We start from the raw sequence: 22,042 nt of genomic DNA, 5'->3' as shown, positions 1-22,042 counted from the left end.
ATTAGTTGATATCTTAGGCTAGAGTATTTTGGTTTTTATAGGACGGAGCTTGGATTAGGCTACTTTTCTCTTTATTAAAACACACTTGAAACCACTTGTTGCACCACCTGAGCACGTAGTGTTGGTTGTGTGATCACTTTATTTGCTTAATTCATTTCTTTGATACTTTAGCCTTTGATAGACTTATTGCATCTTAGGAGTTATACCTGCATATAGGAATCATATCTCCCCCAAGGAGACTCTCTCGTAGACTCAGAGGCCTTCATCCTTTTCTTATTCCTGGACGTATTATATCCCCTGCTCGATGAGTTTGGGTTCCTCCGCCCAGCCCACCTTTGGGCACTTCATCCACGGATTCGGGAAGTGAATCTTCCTCAGATTTAGAGTCATCATCCCCTTCGAGGTCTTCAGGTTCAGCTGTTCCTGGAACTAGTTCCCTTTCAACTAGTTCATCTTCCTCTAACCCGAGTTCCATACCGGTCTCTACCATGGAAGGAACTAATGCTAACCAACCCGTTTTGCCTTACATGGCGGGGTTTCATCTCCCAGATTTGACCAAACTCATCAACGATCCCATCTGGCATGATACCACTTGGCCCAATATGCCAACTAAGCTACCCTCAGATATCCCTAAATTTGAGGGTCGTGCTGGATAAGATCCTTCCACTCATTTCATATCTTTCCACCCTTGGTGTTCCTCTAATAGCATCACGGAAGACTCTGTTAGATTAAGGTTGTTTCAACACAATCTCATGGGTGCGGCTGCCAAATGATCTATTTCTCAACCATCCCATTCTCATACAACCTTTGAGTCCATAGCTAAGGTTTTCTTAATGCCCTACTATTCTTATTCGCCTCTACTAAAGTAAGGAAAATTTCATTACAGATCCCGTTACGGCATGGCATTACTGATCTATCCATCTCGTTACAACGCCATATATATGTCATTACGCTTTCTTATCAATGCATATATGGGGATATGTCATTACGCTTTAAGGTTAGCTTAATAGTACTAACCATACAGAAGAGATTGCTGGCTGACGTCTTTGGTGGGTGAGCTACTGGTCAATTCACTAGTGAAAACCAACCAACCATCCCACTTCTCTTCTTCCTCTCCCTTATGGTCAAGCCCTTGCCGGTCCTCGCCTATTCTTGTATTTTCTTGCCTTTTCTTTCTTGATTGAAACTTGTCTTTCTTTCTTGATTGAAACTTGTCTTTCTTTCTTGAGGTTTTGTCGAATAAGAATTTATGGAAACCTCCGCCTCCCAAAATGGCCAAATTAGTAGGGTGAGCCTGCCGAACTCTCGACTATAAGGCCGCCATCGAAATCTGTTCAAACCTCCACAGCTATCTGATATGATATGAAATGCATAATGACATATATAATGAGATATCTCTTTGTATATGATATTCTTCTCCAGTTCCTCTCATATATTGAGAGCGATGGCGGCCTTATTAGTCGAGCGTTCATTCCTCACCCTGTTGGACCTCTCCCTTTTGGTCGAGCCTGCTGTCGCACCCTCACCATATGAATAGTGAGTTACCCCTAAGTAATATGGGGCCCTCTCCCTTCCTCTGGTCTTTAGAGCGGTTCGGTTCCCTCACCCTCGCTTAGTTGTCCAAGCAAACTGGGTGAACCGACCATTGCTTACTGAAATAGTCTAGTTCTCATCCAAGCCAGTAGCTCACTGAACCAATAGAATAGCTCACCCTACCTCCTAAGCTAGTTGTTGGGCCGGTAATCCATACCGACTAAGCTACTAATATCTTCAGGTCGCCTCACCCGAAACCTCACTGAATTCGGAAAAACTTCCAATTGCTACGCCTTAAGAGGAGGTTCAGTGCTCTCTATCGGTCGGTATGGGCATATGTAATATTGGTGCATCCGTGTTTTGGAGTTACTCATATATATACTCTGAAAACGCTGATAAGAACCATGCGCCTGCCTATCTATATGAACGGGATAGGGGAGCCCCGCTCTTAAGACGGGGAGAGTTTAGTTAGCTGTCTCCGTACATACTTCCTTCAGCACCCTGCCAATCAATAAGGTGCTCCCAAGCGACACCTAACCGAGGCTAGGAAACAGTTACCCCGCTTCCTTCTTCCGGTTAAGGGGCTTTGGGTACAAATAAAGGCAGGCAGGTACTTCTGCTGGTACGACACTGTTTTGAAGGATTGATTACCACTTTTTGCATTCATTCAGTCATTGGGAAGGAAGAAGCAAGCGAACACTTTGAACATTCATGGGAAAGAAGGGATGGATCTCTTCCCTTTCTTTCATAAACCTCCTTTCAATCACACCTTTCATAAAGTCACCAACCCCGTATGTCGGGTCTAACCACAAGCTGAGCCGGAGTTACATGTATGGATTCATGCATGAATGCTAGCAGGAACTAGGCCTCCTCTTTCCGCCCTTTCGATAGGGAATAGTTATAGATAGAGATGAATGAGATGAACTACTTCGCGCTCTGTTCTGTAGGCCCAGGACATAAGGTTTTTGATACTTTCTACCACTTTATACCTACCGAACTGAACTATACTTTCTGAGAATCAATCCCTTCCTCCCTCTCTAATAAGAGGCCAAAGTATCTAAACAACACAGCAAGCTATCTATGATACAAACCCCCCTAAGATGGATAGCTTAGAAGATTTGGCTATATATGATCTTATCAAATTAAAACTTTTTACTAACTAATGGAGATCCAATGGCACATTCGATCAAAATTTATGATACATGTATTGGTTGTACCCAACGCGTACGAGCTTGTCCCACAGATGTATTGGAAATGATACCTTGGGAAGGATGTAAAGCTAAGCAAATTGCTTCTGCTCGAAGAACAGAAGACTGTGCAGGTTGTAAGCGGTGTGAATCCGCTTGTCCAACAAATTTCTTGAGTGTACGTGTTTATTTATGGCATGAGACAACGCACAGTATGGGTCTATCTTACTGATCAATATGCACAATAAAAAAGGTTAAATCCATTTCATATTAATATATATATATATATATATATATATATATATATTATCTCTCCCTTATTTATTCCCTTGCTCCTTTCTCTTCTTTGCACATTGGTCTTGAGGATGAATCTTGTTATAGACTCGAAACATAGAGTGAAAAATAGACACGATGGACAATATAAATTTACCATTTAAATTTAATTTGATAAAATTGATTTTATAAATACTTCAATATTTGGTAAAACTGTGAATCTCAAAACTTTCTCATTTATATATATATATATATATATATATTTTTCTTTTTAGCTAAATTGTAAATCATATTATTGAATTATTGTTATAATTTTTTTTTTCTAAATGAGTATAAATTGTAGTTTCTGTTAATTCATTAATTTATTTTATTAAATTATAATTTTTGTTATATAATTATTTTTATTAAATTTCAAATATATTTAATTCATGAAAACATATAATTTTTCATTTTTTTTAATAAATTATAATTTATATTATGTGTATTATATAATGAGATTTTTTAGTTAAAATTCTATTTTTCGTACCTTCAAATAATAGTATAATTTTCTTTTATTTTTAATGGTTTTATAAATTTTTAAATTAATTTTAATTTATATTATGAGTTTATTTTATTGAAATATTATTCTTTATAATTAGTAAAGAGTATATTTTTCTTTTTCTTATTAAACTTATAATTCAGGTTAAGAGATTATCTTTATCAAAATTCCATTTCATAATCATAGGGATTATGTTTAATCCTTTTCAAAGAAAGTGTATTTTTCATTTACAAATTGTCTTTATTCTTTTTCCAATAAAAAGTATATTTATTATTTGCAATTCGTTTCTATTTTTTCAATTAAAGAATATGGCAATTCGTTTCTATTTTTTCGATTAAAGAATATGGTAAAAGTTGCTTTACGAAATATATATGAAAATTAAAATTAAAAAAAAATTTATTCGTTTGAAAATTACAAATTAAAAATAAAGTTTCAAATTTATTTCATTTTATTTTTAATTGATTAAGGAAATTATCAAAATTTTATTAGTTAAAATATGTTTCACAATCTTATTTCTTTTTTTTTTCTTTATTTCTTAATTTTGACTTTTTTTGAGAGTGCATGCGAATCTATATAGGCTCTTTAAATGGAGGCACTGGAAACATTAGAGCCTGATATGGAGCCTTCATTATGTTGAGGCGATTTCATGCCAACACTCCTTGCCCTATCCATAGGGACTTTGATCATGCCACTACTGCAACCATGGCATATTGCGATGATTTCACATATGCTAAGATTCTTGCCTTAGTTTTTGAATGGTTCCCTAACCTCGGACACAATATAGTAGACATAATCAATGCATATGTATTGTAGAGCTTTAATGGTACATGTAATCCCTCTTAAGCCAAGTTCTAGTAGATAACCATGAAGCCCGCATAGATCTATGCAACAAAGAATCAATACATGACTATGGAGCACCATGATTTGGCCATGTGATCAGGGCATATTGAAGCCATCCTCCTCAGAAGAAAAGGAATTGGATCATGCGGAACACTTGGAACTCAAAGTCAATATGACTTTTCTATAGGCTTCAACAACACTATATGATTTTGTGATAGCAACGATTAACTTTTTCGTCTATTGTAAATTAAAAAGAAATATATATGCACGCATTGAGTCAAAGAGATAATTGATTCCAAGGTTAGGTGGAAATGCTACATGGGATGGAAAGAAAAGGGGAAAAAGGCCAAATGGCATGGGGATCATTGGCTTGCAAGACTAACTAGTGATGACTGGGCCAACCACCAAAAAAATTAGAAGACAAAGGACAACTAGAGTTATGCTGACTGGTTAAAAGGAAATGAGGTCAAACTAGAAAATAATCTCTGAGACGAATTCAGATAGGGAGGGTTCAGACCTATTGGTGATGGGAAGGGGGAAGATTATCCTGGTAACCTTTTGAGCCAGTGCAAAATTTGGCTTGGTAACTCTTGGAGGCAGCATAAAGTTTGATTTGGTAAATTTGGAGGTAGCATAGAGCTTGGATGTGTCAAGAGAGCAGTCCCCTTATGCCCTATAATTTGGCTCATGGGTGATGTTGCATAATAAACCTAGTTGCAGTCATCTACGATTTGGAGAAAAACCATCATCCCTAACTCAACCATTATTTTCAATTGAGATAAGTGTCCCTCTTACGTCAATTTGTAGAGTGAATCTTCCTGTTTACTCCAGGTTAAATTGAAATGATGTTATAGTATAATAGCCATATTATGTGCCACCAATGTTCATGTATATATGGAACATGGTTGTATAAAATTAATAGTTATAGTTGTTTGTTGATATAACCCTTTTGGTTTTTCCATTGCTTGGCGAGTGCACCCAGGAAGCTAAGTCAGGCATAGGTTTTGAGTTTTCAACGTAGCTAATGTGTTTTAATTTTGTTTATAATTTGAAAAAAAAATGGCAAAGGCTTAAGGCTTACATTTCGAACTCTCATGCATAATATATTTGGTAGTTCTTATATTGTTTCATTCTTGTGGGGTTCTTTTGACTGAAAACTACATAGGTCATATGATTTAATTTCATCAGTGCTTTCTATTCTTGAGTTAGCCTCCTATGTTTATGCTCCAATTGAATATTCATAGTTTTCTATTACCCTATTTACTTATTTGTGTTCTATTCTCGCTGATTCTTTCTGTGAATTGTGGATTGGAGATTGGGTTTGTTGTACACATGTACAAAATTTATTCATTGGGTTTATGTTTTTTTGTTTCCGAATATGTTTTAGTTTCTTTCTCAATTGAATTTGTTCTGAAATTGCCTCTTTGAGTTAAAGCCTTCATACTTACTTTGATAATCAAAATATGAAAGGAGCATCTAAGCCTTCTTCAAGCAAAAAAAATTGCATGTGAATGAGCTTAGATACTCTGTTCTATTTTATGATAGGCATTTGAACCTTTTTTGTTACAATAGATTTCAAGTGGAATTTTTTGTATGAGAATACAATTTCACACATCGCTGAATATATATATATGTGTGTGTGTACACACACACAGATATATATATATATATATATATATATATATATATATATATATATATGTAGACATATATATATATATATATATATATATATATATATATATATATATATATATATATATATATATATATATATATATATATATGGGTTGTTGGATAAAGGTCCTTGGGCTTCATGTAACTCCATTGTCCTCTGAAATTATATTCACCTTGTTGGAGAATAGGTTATCCATTTATTCGATTTATTATGGCATATCTGAGAGAGAATTGATGTTTTATAGGATTAGTTTTAGATTTAAACCAAATGGCAACTTAGTGTTCCAAAACGCCTTTGTGATTCTTGCTATCATAATACATTATAAATTAGTATTCTGGATGAATTCAAACAAAATCTTACAGTATGTCAGTAACCATGGAGTTATGGAAAACACTTGTTACTCATTGGTGAGATATATGAATATCCACCTAAACTCAATGGAAATGACCATATTTTTGTGTATAGATGTTGACAAACTATCAATACAAGTGATAGTTATAATGCTTCCCTCTTAGTCATGTGGATACTCCTTTGAACAATAAAGTAGATCTCGTATAGAGTGTAAAATAATCCTTCCCAAGATATTGAATGATACTCAAATAGCTATCCATATGAATTCTAACATGCAGGTCAGTATGGTATTTTTTTTTGGCTCCATTGCTTGAGTTCTTTCACGTAGGCTGGTTCAAAAATGTTTTATTGGTATGTGCAAAATGAGTACACAATAGATCTATAGAAAATAAATTGAATGTATACACTATTGTAATGAAATGTTAGGCATAACACTTCAATAAATAACTATTCACCATGCAGAATCTACAAGGCCCTCAATAGGATTTCACTCTTTATTCCAACCACAGATGCAAGAACTTATTCAACATTAGATAAGTCACATATATTACATAATCATCAAGATAAGAGGCGGTTCTTTCAAATTTGTTTGCGCAAGATTCATATTTTCCATCGAAGATAAAGCTGTATCCCTACACAACATATAAGGTTAAAATGTTCTATCCATTTCATAATTTTCATTTGATTAGATTCTTTTGTTCAATCACCATAGGAAACACCCATTTATAGTTCCAAAAATAAAACAAATATTGTTGTTAACCATGAATACAAATAAATTAAAGGTTGTAAGAATTCATCCTTGTGAGATAATGATACAATTGTTGGGTTGTGTCATTATTCGTTAATTTTCTCCATCTGCATATAACCGAGTTCCTTTGTACACTATTGGTAATGGAGAAAAGTGACTTCAAAATAGGGAATTGTTCCAATAAATGTGGGGAAGCAAGTAAGAAATTAGCATATGAAATTTATGTCATGAATTCCTTTATAAACATACACGTATTCATTCCCTATTAAGTGTTCAGGAAAATAAAACGATTTTGGTTGTAATTGCTTTTGTTTCCCATGTTGGACTGTTTTTTACAGAAAATTCATCTCATACAATTTTCCTTGATGCTACACCCCATACAACTTTGTGTGCCATAAAATCAGATAGTCATTCATGATGTACGTGAAGAAAATGGTTGTGCGATACACTATTGATGGGAGATAAATAAAAGAATAAAATTGTGGAGTAAGAAATAAGTTGAAGGGAAGAGGGAGATCTCTTTGTAATCTTGTAGGATAATTTCACGATATAAATAATTTTTCCCTCATTGAAGTTACCAAAATGGAAGTGGTGAGAGGTATTAGACAAATAACATACCCAATTAAATAGCCTTCAACCCAAAATAAGAGGAATTAAATCAATAAAATGAATCTTGATTCAATATCCAGAATACATATAGTTAGACATTAGTAGTAAGTTATAAATCCTTTACCATGGATGTAGAGTGTTGGTTGAGCATTGAGAAATAATGATTATTGATTGGTATCAAAACCATTTATTTTAGCTAATGAATAGCTTTGGAATAATTCCAATTACAATTTAGGATATACTGAAGCCACCATGGTTGGAAAATGGTGACAATTAAATCATGGTAATTGTAGCCATTTACACATAGTAGGTGATATACAATTGCTTTGTTGGAATTCTTTGAGCGCTATTGAGGGGAGGGGGGGTGAATCAGTAGTGCGATATATACATATATAATTTTTAGCAATTTAAACTTCAATTACCGAATCAAACATATGTTAACCAACAGCTAATAAACATCATAGCATGTGAATCACATAAAAATCAATGAAAACCATAAGAAACTACAAAATAATAAACATGCACATAACATCAATCACACATGGGACACAAGATTTCTGGTGGAAACCCTTTCGGTAGAAAAATCACCCTTTCTTATGTTGCACTGCTATGAATTTCTATTATGTTAAGCAATTGGTCATTTACGTAGCTTGCTAACTCCCATCATCATGGAGACTCGAGATCATGTACAATATTCCAACATCGATTAGCTAGGAGACTTGATACTACTGATCAACTTAGAATACTTTTCTCTCTATGAATCTACAAACTACCATCCACTAAAGGCCATCAAGATCAATGATCCTTGACCAACTTGATTGGACTATCCAACTACCAATGGATGAGAAACTATTCCTTTCACTGAAGCTTCAATATCACTGCTCCTATCTCATGAAGTCATTACTCCTATACCACAATGCAAACCTCCTTTAGTCTATTTTCATATTGGATACAAGACGCTCTACTCAACAACAATTAAGCTTTGCATACATTCTCTTCGGAACAATATCTCATCATCAAATCAAAATAAAACTCCACAAAACATATGCTCTCCAAATAGAAAAATTGTGGCCACAAGAAATATGAAAATACTCAAATCCTCACAAGAAAATAATGTTGCATAATATAATCAACAACAAAAGACACCATGTCTATGTTCTAAATATATCAACAAATCCTACAGAAAATAAGTGTGAGAATCATCAACATGAACACTACCCAACATCATACAAAACTCTCCAAGTAATCTCTACTCTAGCAACATCAAATTTGAACTATTTTTAATCATGCTTTAGATATGCTCATTATGCAGCAATAAACACTCATAGATTGAAGCATATATTCTCTCCAATAGGTTTGAAGCATCAACACTCTATGCAACCTTCTCTTACTAATACTCAACATCCAACCTCACTCAGCTCCAAGTAAATTATATAAAAAATGTAGGGCGAAATTGACCTTGGGGCTAAGATCAAAGGTGCACAAATTGGACCAAATCAATCCACTAAGACCACTACCTGTGCACTAAATTCATTCACATCATTGGAGGACTATTTTGAATCATTTCCGACTTTTTCAACAAATTTTGGAAACCTATAGGAATTTCCAAGCTAATTTTCTTCCGAACAACACGAGGAATGCGGAGGATATCTCATGAAATTCCTTAGTTGCACGCATGAAACTGTTTAAAAATGACTGGAAGCTACAATCACTCTCACAGGCTTGTCTCCATGTGACTGAGACGTTTTAGTCGCTCTCATGAGCCTGTAATGGAGTAACTCGAGCAAGGAATAGGGGAAAACATAAACTCTCAGCTTTGAACCTCTGACACTTATTGGATCATCTTGTCTAGCTCCTATACAAGCCTTCAAACCTATAACATAGAATCTGACACATCTACAAGTGGATCAAACATGTCTCCCAATTTTCACTGGAAAATTGACCTTGAAGGCCAATAAACAAGGTTGGTAAGAGTGCCAACAAGTCATCCGCTCTCCAAAGTTCATCTCCACAAGCTGCAACATCTCTGACAAACTTGCAATACTCTGTAGCACCACCATCTAGCCATCATATCACTACAACAAGTCATCCTCATAATCATAGACATGAAGACCTAGATGAAGAACTAATTTCCAACTCAACTAGTGTGCCAAAAACCATCAATCATACCAATGGAAACATTACCAACATGAGTGACATCATATTGTTGACATCAATGCCAACATAACCATATCAATGTCAACTCAAATAGTTGCGACCATGCTACAATGAACGAAATCTACACATAAGCTAGGCTATAATATGATTGACATCAATGCCAACATGAGCTAGTTGCAATCATGAACTCTTGCCAACATCAACTAATGGATTCATGCTTACCATAATGCCAACAATCTCCCCATGGATGCCAACAATCTCCCCCTTTGGAATTGATGGTAACCACACATAAAATCCATACCATCATTCTCTATCTCTCCCCCTTTGACATCAATGGAAAAGGGACAACTCCATATGAATACGAAGCAATAACTATAACATAAAAATTGGAGTAATACATCTATATATGGCTCAAAAATAATGCATATCAAAGAACATCCATGCCTCCATCATCATCCTATATCTCTCCACATATTAGTAGCAACAAACAAAAAATATACGAATCATAATCTAGAGCAGCATACCAACCAACAACTACTAGAAGCAAGAAATAATATGCCAACATAAGTCAACCATAATCAACATATGCAACATCATCATAACATGTATTAACATCCACATGAGGAAACCACACACAATCTCCCCCATAAATACATATAATCATATCTACAACGTAAGTACATGGCTCCATGAGCATTTTACATAGATTTTCAATGAATTACATAACTTCTATGATCATATCCTATGGACCAATGACTCAAATACATAATACATTATGAATATTACATCATCATTAGCCCTTACATATGGCTTCAATATGGCTCCATAAGACTCCTCCAAAACAAACTTATCATCATGATGACTCAACTACTATTGACTGGACTCTCAACCAACACATAATGATGAATCAATGGAAACTACATGGTTGTAAAATCATCACACAACATCTCATACATGGTTGGTCCATGTCACAAGTCATCTCAATACATATTGAAATGATGATCAAAATCTATGAATGCCTTAACATATTTTCAACAAGCTATTAGTGGAAACCAAAAGCATATACATGGATGAAAAATGTGCTCTTGTTTACTCATGAAAACACATAAAAATCTACCATAAATTATTGAGTGAAAAACAATGAAGAAAATGTTGAATATAACATGTAAATCCATATCATGCATAACTCCCCCTAAGCTAATATACCTCCAACAGACAGCTTGATCCTGTGGACCTGGATGTGCATGAGGTTTAAATGAACTCATCAAATGCAATTGTAATATCGTACTCATCAAGTGACCAAATTATCCCCCTGAGGTTTTGCACCTCTTATGAATTTTGTAGTCCTCTATAAGTATGCATGAATAATCATGGACTTCAGGAAGGAATTCTCTTCACTAGTTGAAGAGTTGTTGATCCTTCTTCTTCCACATGGTCTTGGGCTACTTCTTATCCTCCTTCACTTGCTTTCTTTCTTGATTCACTGTTTTTGTGTTAGATTCTCTTTGTTTTTGCTTCTTTTGACGATTTTTCCTTGTGTAGTGATGCAACAAACAATCTCTTGCCATATGGCCAAATCTATGGCATATATAACATTCCACATGGCCAAGAGGATGAAATATTCTTCTTTTCATGCCAGATCTAAACCTTTCATGAAGTGTCTCTCCTCCAATGGTTAGACCTGCAATCTATTGCCTTATGGCCAAACAGGTGACATGAGTGACAATAACCTTAAAAAGCATAATTATACCTGCTATCCATTCTCCTTGGTTGTTGATATTGTTGAAATATTTGTTGTTTTGGCCTATACATTTTTCTCCAGTAATTAGCTACAACATGCCCACACTTGTGACAGTTGTAGCTTTGTACCTCATGCATCAAAGGAACAAAAGGACTTTTCTTCCTTTGAAATCTAATGGAGCATCCACGATCATCTCTAGGAGCAAAATGTCTTATGAATGTAGGTTCTCCTTGGAATTTTCTTCTCTGCTCCTAGTTTTGTTGTTTGATCTGCTATTGGTTCTACTTGTGTTTCTGCTATTATTTCTTTTGTTTTCTATTTGGTTGTTGGATCTACTTCTTGTTTTCTTGGATCTGAATTTTGTTGCTAGTATTGTTTGCTATAGGTTTCTTGGATTCTTCTTTGATATTTTTTTCTGCATGAAAATTGGACTCACCCTTTTGAAATCCAAGGTCATATTTATCCAATAGTGATCTTTGGATCTCAGGAAAATTATCCAAGGCTACAATACTCTTCTCCATATTTCTCTATTTTCTCAAGGGAACCACTTCTGCTTCTGATTTCTCAACCTCTTCTACTTTCACTTAGTATTGCTTCCACATACCTTCCTCAAATTTTTTTGATTCATCCAACTTAACCATTAAGCTAACAATTTCTTCCTTGAGTTTGGCATCCTTGTCATCACATATTTGCAATAGTTTTTCTTGTTCCTTGCATGCAACTATTAATCTAGAAATATCAGCTCTAAGACCTTTAATGACATTCTAATTTTCATTACGTGCTTCAACATGATCTAAATGTGACTCACCAAAATTATAACTCAAATAAAATAATTAATAATTATACCTTTGGATTCATGATTTTTTTTATCTCTTCTCATCATCTGTTGAATCATCTGCATTAGAAGAATGAGACTCTTGTGGTTGAGCTTCTTGTTTTTGAAAGCCCATTTTTTTGTTCTTCTTCTTTTTCGACTTCTTGTTTCACTTCTCATTTTCCTTATTGTTGTTGGTACCATCACCAATATGAATTCTAGCTTGTCCCACATTTCTTTGGCATGTTTAACACATACTAGTCTCTTCATATCATCATCATTTAGATTCTTGTAGACTATGCACCATGCTTGTGCATCTTGCTACAAAACTTCATCCGCAATTGGATCTTTAACACAACCTTCACATAATAATCTCCAAATGTTAGATCCACAAGATAATAATTGAGATTATATATTTTTGTGCCATACCATGTAACTTGCAGTAGTGAGGACAACCATTTAAAAAAAAATTAATTTCTTCCAACAAACCCCAGATCTACTCTCCAACGATCCAGTTGTAACCAAAATCACTACTCTGATACGAATTGTTGGAAATATTTTAGTACTACTGAGAGGTGGGGGCGCGGGGGGGGGGGGGGGGGTGGGGTGGGTGAATCATTAGTGTGATATATATATATATATATATATATATATATATACTTTTACTAATTTAAACTTCAATTACTAAATCAAACATATGTTAACCAACAACTAGTAAACATCATAGAATGTACATCACATAAAGATAACTGAAAACCATAAGAAACTACAAAAAAATAAGAATGCATATCACATCAATCACACATGAGATCCTATATTTCTGATGGAAAACCTTCTAGGAGAAAAACCACCCTTGTTGCTGCTACTCTTCTCTGAATTCCTATTATTTCAAGAAATTGGTCATTTACATAGCTTGTTAACTCCCATCGGCATGAGGACTCGACCTCATGTAGAATATGCCAACATCGATCAACTAGGAGACTTGATACTACTAATCAGCTTAAAATACTTTGTTCTCTACAGATCTACAGACTACCATCCGCTGAAGGCCACCACGATCAATGATACTTTCCCAAATCTGATTGGACTATCCAACTACCATTGGATTAGAAATTGTTCCTTTTGCTGAAGCTTCGATATCACTACTCCTCTCTCATGAAGTCATTGCTACTCTACCACTATGTGGACCTCCTTTCATATATTTTCATACTGGATCCAAGACACTCTGCTCAACAAGAATTCAGATCTGCATACATGCTCTCAGCAACAATATATCATCATCAAATCAAAATAAAACTCCAAAAAAATATGCTCTCCAAATAGAAAATTTGTGGCTACAACAAATCTGAAAACACTCATATCCTCACAAAAAAATAATGTTGCATAATACAATAATAAAAAATAGACACTATGGTTATGTGCCAAATGTATCAGCAACTCGTGTAGACAATAAGTGTGAGAATCATCAACATGAACACTATCCATCATCATACAAAAATATCCAAGCAATCTTTACTCTAGCAACATCAAATCTGAACTATTTTGAATCATGCTTCAAATTTGTTCATTGTGCAGCAATAAACGCTCATAGACTGAATAATACATGCTCTCGAATAGGTCTAAAGAATAAATGCTCTATGTAACCTTCTCTTACTCACTCATACTCAACATCCAACCTCACTTAGCTCCAATATCAAGTATATAAAACATGTAGGGAAAAATTGAGCTTGGGGATAAGATAAAATATGCAAAAAATATACCAAATCAATTCATTAAGACCACTGCTTGTGCACTAAATGCATTCACATCATTGGAGGACCATGTCAAACCATTTATGAAATTTTCAACTAATTCTGGAAGCCTCTAGGAATTTCCAAGCTAATTTTATTCCGAACAATGTGAAGAATGGAGAGAAAATCTCATGAAATTCCTCGGTTGCATGAATGACACTGTCTAAAATTAATTGTAAGCTATAATCACTCTCACAGTCCTGTCTCCATGCGACTAGGACATTTTAGTCACTCTCATGAGCCTGTAAGAGAGCGATTGGCGTAGAGCATAGGGGAAAGCCAAAACTCTCAGCTTTGAACCTATGCCACTTGTTGGGTCATATTTTCTAGCTCCTATACAAGCCTCCAAACATTTGAAATAGCCTATGACACATCTGTAAGTGGATAAAACATGTCTCCCAAGTTTCACTAGAAAATTGACCTTGAAGGCTAACAGACAAGGTTGGCAAGAGTTCCAACAAGTCCTTTACTCTCGAACAATCATCTCCACAACTTCAACACTTCTGACAAACCTGCAATAATTTGTAGCACAATCATCAAGCCATCACATCACTACAAAAATTCATCCTCATAATCATAGACATGAAGACCTATATGAAGAACTAGTTTGAACTCAACTAGTGTGCCAACAACCATTAATCATACCAATGCCAACATCTAACCACCATGAGTGACATCATATTGTTGACATCAATGCCAACACGACCATCTCAATGTCAACTCAGCTAGCTGAAACCATGCTACAATGAATTACATCTACACATAAGATAAGATACAATATGGTTGAAATCATTGCCAACATGAGATAGCTGCCATCATGAACTCATGGCAACATCAACGAACTGGATCCATTATTACCATAACGCCAACAATCTCCCCATGGATGCCAACATGATTATGTGTAGGTTGTTGAGATTTTTTGTCATTAATGTCAAGCCAAGGTGGTTAAGAATTAAGTTCAATAAACCAGGGCATCCAAATCCATTTCCATTGATATGAATCTTAATACATGTCTGAAAGATTCTTTTGAGAAGAGGGTCATAGTAACATCATCATTAACAACTTGATCACGTGACACAATTGTTGAGGAAACTTGTTTCAATGATGTAGAGTTCTATAAGAAAAATAAAATTTGGTATGGCCTATTGAAGACAATGGAAGAAGAAACTGCATGAAAGGAGAAGGGTATCAACATACTTTTGCATCCTACTCTAAATAGAAGTTTTATTGAAATTACTAAATTTATGAATGGTTCTTTGATATATCCAAACATGGTATTTGGAGGGGCGAGTTTGAAGGATGTAGTAGAGGAACATACTCTTGAATTTGATAGATTGATGCATACAAAAAAAATTAGACCTCAAAAACATAACCGGTCTCATGTAATCAACTCCACTTAGTGACCACTCACTCTGGTTATTAGTGGGTAAGGAGGGACCCTTGTTACAAGTGGTATCTGAGCTCTCAGGTTCAAAACTTAGACCTAATGGGATCTACCGCTAAAGGAATGGGATTCTAAAGGTGTAACCATACTTATGGAATTGAATATACACCACAAGGATGCTCTTAGCATGATGGAAACTTATTGAACCTTAGGAATACATGTGTTAACTTAGCCATTGGAAAAATTGCATGTATGATTTTATACATAACTTTGGTACTACTATTAGGTATGCATGTGATAATAAGTTATATTTGAAGTGGTTTTCAGGTGTGGGTCCACGAAGATAGGATTTGTTGCATATTACCCTCCTACACTCCATTTCAAGGCTTTAGAGCTAGTGAATACACCTAGAGTACTTCTCTTACAACTCTTCAATTACCCAAATCTTTATCTTTCTTTGGTGACCCATCACATAGATACAAATATCCTTCTCTATTAACGTAACACCCATAGGAAAATATTCCTCTAATCATGCAAGAGACCCACATTCAAATGATACAAAGAATCTGATATGATTGCAGGTACATTTCTGAGTTAATCCTTTGGAGAAACATAGTGGGAGCAATATCTAGTCTCTGAATTTCGATTTTTCTTGACAAAATTATTTTGTTTTGTACATGATCTTGATTTTACTCCCACCCTCAGTATTTGTACTTTCAGTACTCTTGTTGCATCCCATTTGATAAATTAATGAATACATGTTAGTTTTACCTTCACTTCCATTTTGTTCCACATCATGGAATAACACAATGTTGCTATTCTTATCCTCATCCAGAACGTTTCTCTATCTGATTGCCTCATGAAATATATTGGCTTCAAGTGTATCAACAGGTTGGTTCTCCTCTCTCTCTATTTCTACATTTTCCACTCTAATATTATTTTTATCTATATCCATGTTGCTACTCTTTATCTCTTGTGGAATATTTGGATCCAGTGAGATTCTTTATTTTTGTATCAGCCATAGATATTACTTCATCTTATCAATATTTTCTTTTGTAGTCATTAATTGAGCATTGAATTTTACACTATTTGATTTCCTAGTAGTCAAGGTGTTATAACATTGCATATTTGTTTTTATAAAGCATCTCTACTAAAATGTTGGTAACAGTTCCACATTGTACCATATTTGCTAAACCATTTTTTTAGATGAAATTCTGCATTGGGTGTAACAATATTATCTCCTCCAAGGGAGGTGGGTAGATACATACAATTTACACTTTTGAGCCTTCCCAAATTCGTAGCATAGGTACCTATTTATATCAACTACTCCCGAGCACTTTATCTACATGCCGTAGGGGTAATGCATCACAATCTAGGGTAATGGATGATATATAAGTTTACTTTCATTTCTCCACTTTTGGAATTGTCTTACCATCGACAACCATTATATCAAAGTATTCTATGAGGAAGACAAATAGACATTGATGAAGTTATATGCTATTTTAGAATTGGTCGATATTGTTACATGGGATATTTAATAAAACCATTAATCGTAAGCATTATTGGCTGAGAGATTCTAGTTATAATTGTTAATGAGATGTCGGGGAAAAATATTCTCCTCCTCAATTGATGTTGACTTCTTCATTTTATTGGCCTTCATTATTTGAATAGATTATTTGATTACATAAATATTTTGAATTATATTTTTTGGTGTTATCACCCTCATTGAATCAGTTAAAACTTAAGACAATATATAGATGAGAGATGTATTTCCTTCTTGGTGAGATGCTTCACCTTTGGTAGAAAAATTTCAAAGGCATAACTCTATGTCTTTCTTATAGCCTCTTGATGGTTCCATTGGCTACATGCACCATAAGAAAAAATCCAATGAGGTAGCATAGACTCTAGGTCACAGATTATTGGACAAAACGAGTCTCATTTCACTTCTTCCTTGGATGTTAGAAAAGTTGATGAGTTACAAATTTGCTAGTTTAGGTATTCTTTGTTGTGGCCCTTAAAAGCCTTTGTTGTTTTGTTCTTTTGGACTCTTTATGACGGATGGTATTTTTTTCAACTTGTCTTTCTAGTCTTTTATTTATTTTATAATGCTTAAGGAGATGTTTACTGATTGTTGTAAATTTAAAATTTGATAGACCATTAATATTTAAATTAATCTAAATTGAATGTTGTGGTGTTTTAAAACCAAACCCATGAAGGGTCATTAACCATGTTTATACAATTAGAGAAACATACAAGATAAGAGACACCATAGAGTTATTTGCATGCATTGGATGGACCCCATGACTTGTATGATAGGAAGCACATTATTCGGAACTTAGCAAAAAACAAATGTTTGTTCGTAGGTAGCACTATGATTATGGGTTGCATTTGGATTATATGCTAACTTGAGTTTCCTACAAGTTCTGCGATGAATTCTCCTTTTATGGATATGAAAGTATAAAACTTTTATCAATGCTAAGGAGTTTGTGAGGTTGCAGGTGCAATGATAAGCTTGCCATAGTAAGAAGGTTAAATCTTGGTAAATGTTTAAATAACTAATTTAAGATGATAATGGTAATTTCGTTGGAGAGATGGCTTTCATCACTTATTAGTAATGGGATATAGATTGAATTCTAATAGTTGAAATTACAGGATAATGGGTATGACTAATGTATATGTGTGTGTGAGAGACATAATATTAAATAAAGCTTATGAAATTTTTGTGTGAAAGGCTACAGGGAAACATGTTTGAGCTCACTTGGTAAACCATTGATTATGTATTTTTATTGTTATTATACTGAGTGTGTGTGGTAGCACATGGGAGGAATATAAGACTTGAAGGCTCAGCTCAGGGAATTAGAAACTAAGCTTATGATATGTAAATCATAGATAAAGAAACTTGAGAAGCAACATCAAGAACTACTAGATTGGAATGAGGATATGTAGGAACACTTGCAGAAATTGACATGCCGGGTTCAACCTTTAGTGCAGGGAAGTAATGATGGACGAAAAGGACCCCGTGAGAATGAGAAGGAAAGAAAACCTATCTGATGTTGATCTTGTGGGAAATAGAACATAAAATGAGATTGTTTGCACAGGCTGAAAAGGAAGGGAAATTGATTTTGCTATATATGTATATACATGGTTGATGATTAACAGTGCCATGTGTTTTGGACTCGAGACATGGAGTAAAATTTTGGACTACTTGTTGATATTGTTATGTTATTCCTTTAAACTTTGAGCTTGTGACTAGATGTTTAATGATTGTTGAATATGCATGGCCATGTTATTTTGATTGTATTTTCTCTTATGATTGCGATTATATATTTCATTTGCTTTTGAGATGTTTCTTTTATTGTTGCCTCTTGCATCTTATACTGATTTTATAATTGAACATTAATCACATACTTGGTGACTTGAAGCAAGTTGGTTGAGGTGGAAAGGAAGCCACTAATCCCTCAAAAAGGGGGAAAAACATAAATCCCATATGGAATATGAAGATGATAATAAGTACAATGAAAACATAAGTGGTTATAAAAATTGTTGCATGAACACAAAGTAATATCCAAAGAGGTTGATTGAGTCCATGGAAAGAATGGACAACAAAATGGTAAAAGGGAGTCATATTAACCCTAAACTTATTGCACATGTACTTATTAATTGCATACATGATGATATATGTATAGATATACACATGAAAATGTTGTTATGTTTGATAGGATTTTCAAGGATTATTCGAAAGGAAGGACGATTGATTACAAATTGCTTGAAAAGAGGAATATGAACATGACTCTTTGATCATCGAAAAAAATAGAGGCAGTATGGTTCAGTTCACATAAATAGAGATAGTGTGGTATGTGGATTCTATGTACAATGTGTAATGTGTTGAGTCATGTGTATATGTACATGTATTGTACATGTGTATATGTATATGTCATACTATGTCATATGTGCTTGTATTTTCCTATGTCTACGCGATATTGAGTTATGTGTATGTTATGTTGTGTAACTTGTTTGGGGTAGGCATGTATGAGACTGTCTTGGCCTGCATGTTATATATTATTTCGGGTGGAGGGAAGATAACCTCTGGATTCCTAATATTTATGTTGGCGTAACACTACCCAGTTTTGTAGGGACTAGCTGGTTTTGGTAGTGCCCATCGAGTGGGATTATCTAGCATGAATATGGGGTTGGTAGTGTTATATCATTTTTTGGTTTTGATTAGATAGAATATTTCAAAAAATGTTAAGTTAGGATATGGACATAACAATAGTGAATAAAATGTTAGTTTAAAAGATATTTTGATGATGATGTCCATATCAAAGAAAATGTTAGATTAGTTGCTCTAAAAAATGAAGGCAAAAAGAAAATCTTAAGTAGAAATAAACCAAATAAACTCTGAAAGTGAGCAACTCCAAATGCCACTACTCTGTTTCTGCAAAATACTGGTTATGTGCAGCTTGTTTTTAAAATGCCATAACCCATGATAGTCAAAATATTTAATCTTGACTGTTTCATGCTTTAAATTTCAAGTTATAGTTAGAAAATAAATATCTGTCCAAACTGTTTAATCTTGGTAGATCAGTAGTTAGGTAGAGAATAATAAGGTGCTCATCAGTTAAATCTGAGCCGTTGGAAATTATAAGGGTAGATTTAGATAGTTTACTTTTGTTAAATAGGAAGAAAGGATAAGGGTTTTCTAGCTTAAATGCACCCGTTAAGTGAAGAAAAAAATGATAGAATAAGCGAAGGGTAAGTAGAGAAAGATTGCAGAAGTTTAATGGTTGATTGAACAAAATGTACATTCATCATGTTTCTATGCCCAGGAGGCAATTATACAAGGCAAATGAAGGATTACGAAGTCAAGTAATTAACTTCCCATTCATCCTCATTCATTCCTATATTCACTAATTTCCCCTTCCTACCTTCATTCAATTCATAATCATTCGTTTCCATTAAAAATCCCTTTTCCTATGGTAAAAACCCTTTTTACCTAGGAAAAGTAAAAACACCATGAAAACTCCCTTTTTACATAAAAACATCTTTTCCCTAAGTATTGATGAATATATGTCAAGAGAAAATAATTCCATTATGCTTAGCCCATTCTTCCTTTCCATTCATATTTTTCATATTAACATTAACATATAGTATTAAATCCATAATATTTGCCTTTTCTTGTATAAATATTAACTCCTTTATAATACCCCGAAACCCTTAGTTTTATAATAAAACTATACATTTAGTACAAATATCGCATCGCAACATCGAAAGGGCTGGGGGGCCTTTAAATATGCATATACCATAGTTTTTGTTAAAAACTATGTGTTATATATATATATCGCATCGGCGGGATCTGCAACCCGTTAAACATGCATATAACATAGTTTTATTAATAAAACTATGTATTAACACAGTGCATCACATATCAGCGGATTGAAAGTTTTCCATATAAATAACCCTCCCCGCATTGCAAACTCCGATTGTGATATGCAATGGGAAGCCCGGACCCATCCCATATATATATTACATTTCATATCATATTGCATCTGCTTCCCTCGCAGCCTCCCACTATACCATGACCCTTTTCCCATTGTGATGAGATATGGACCCGACCCATATATATATTGCAGCTCATGCCACACCGTATCTAGCCTCATTGCACATCCCGTTCGATGCATACATCCTCCACCTTTGCGATATCCGATCTTCGATCGCGATGAGAGCCCGAACCCGTCCATACATATATTCCAGTTAACGGCCATGTCGCGTCCACCCTTTGTTATATGTATTTGTGATGGGCCAACCCCTGCCTAAATCCGATAGTGATATTCGATATTAGTCGGACTCGATGTTATTATCGGCTCAGGTTAATAAAATTTCAAGTCCGTATAATTATGTATTTTGAAGGTTTCCTGTGTTAAATTGTTTTTCAATTTAAATGCAGAAATGACCCAAAGCTTCCATTTCACCCCTAATCTGGGTTTTAACCATGATTAAGTCATTCCTGCAAGAATTAATCCCTCTGTATTCCTATTATCCACTCCACCTCTATTTAGCTTTGCCCGATAATCCAAAAAGAAGACTATTTTAACTGTTTAAATGCCATTTTCCCTGTTTTACCTGTTTTACACAATGCAGCTCAATAATTCCCCTGCGGCTCATTTAAGCCATCATTTAGCCTCTGATATGCCCTAGACTCCTTCCGATAACCTTCCAAGTTCAGCAGAGCCATCACGACCTCCTCTGTCACCATATTTTTTAATGAGTTATGTGTTTTGCAGGTAAGAGGAACGTTGTTTTGTGTTAGGGTCCCACCCTAACCCCCTTATTTATGTAATGGGATCACGTCATAGTCAAGAGTCAATAAAGCCCATATTAATAATTGTAAGTGGTTAACCC

Source organism: Pinus tabuliformis, chromosome J (assembly GCF_031772625.1).
Source record: "Pinus tabuliformis cultivar Carrire ecotype Pingquan chromosome J, CPIR1, whole genome shotgun sequence".
NCBI classification, from domain to species: Eukaryota; Viridiplantae; Streptophyta; class Pinopsida; order Pinales; family Pinaceae; genus Pinus; species Pinus tabuliformis.
Note: the sequence above shows the minus strand (reverse complement) of the source record.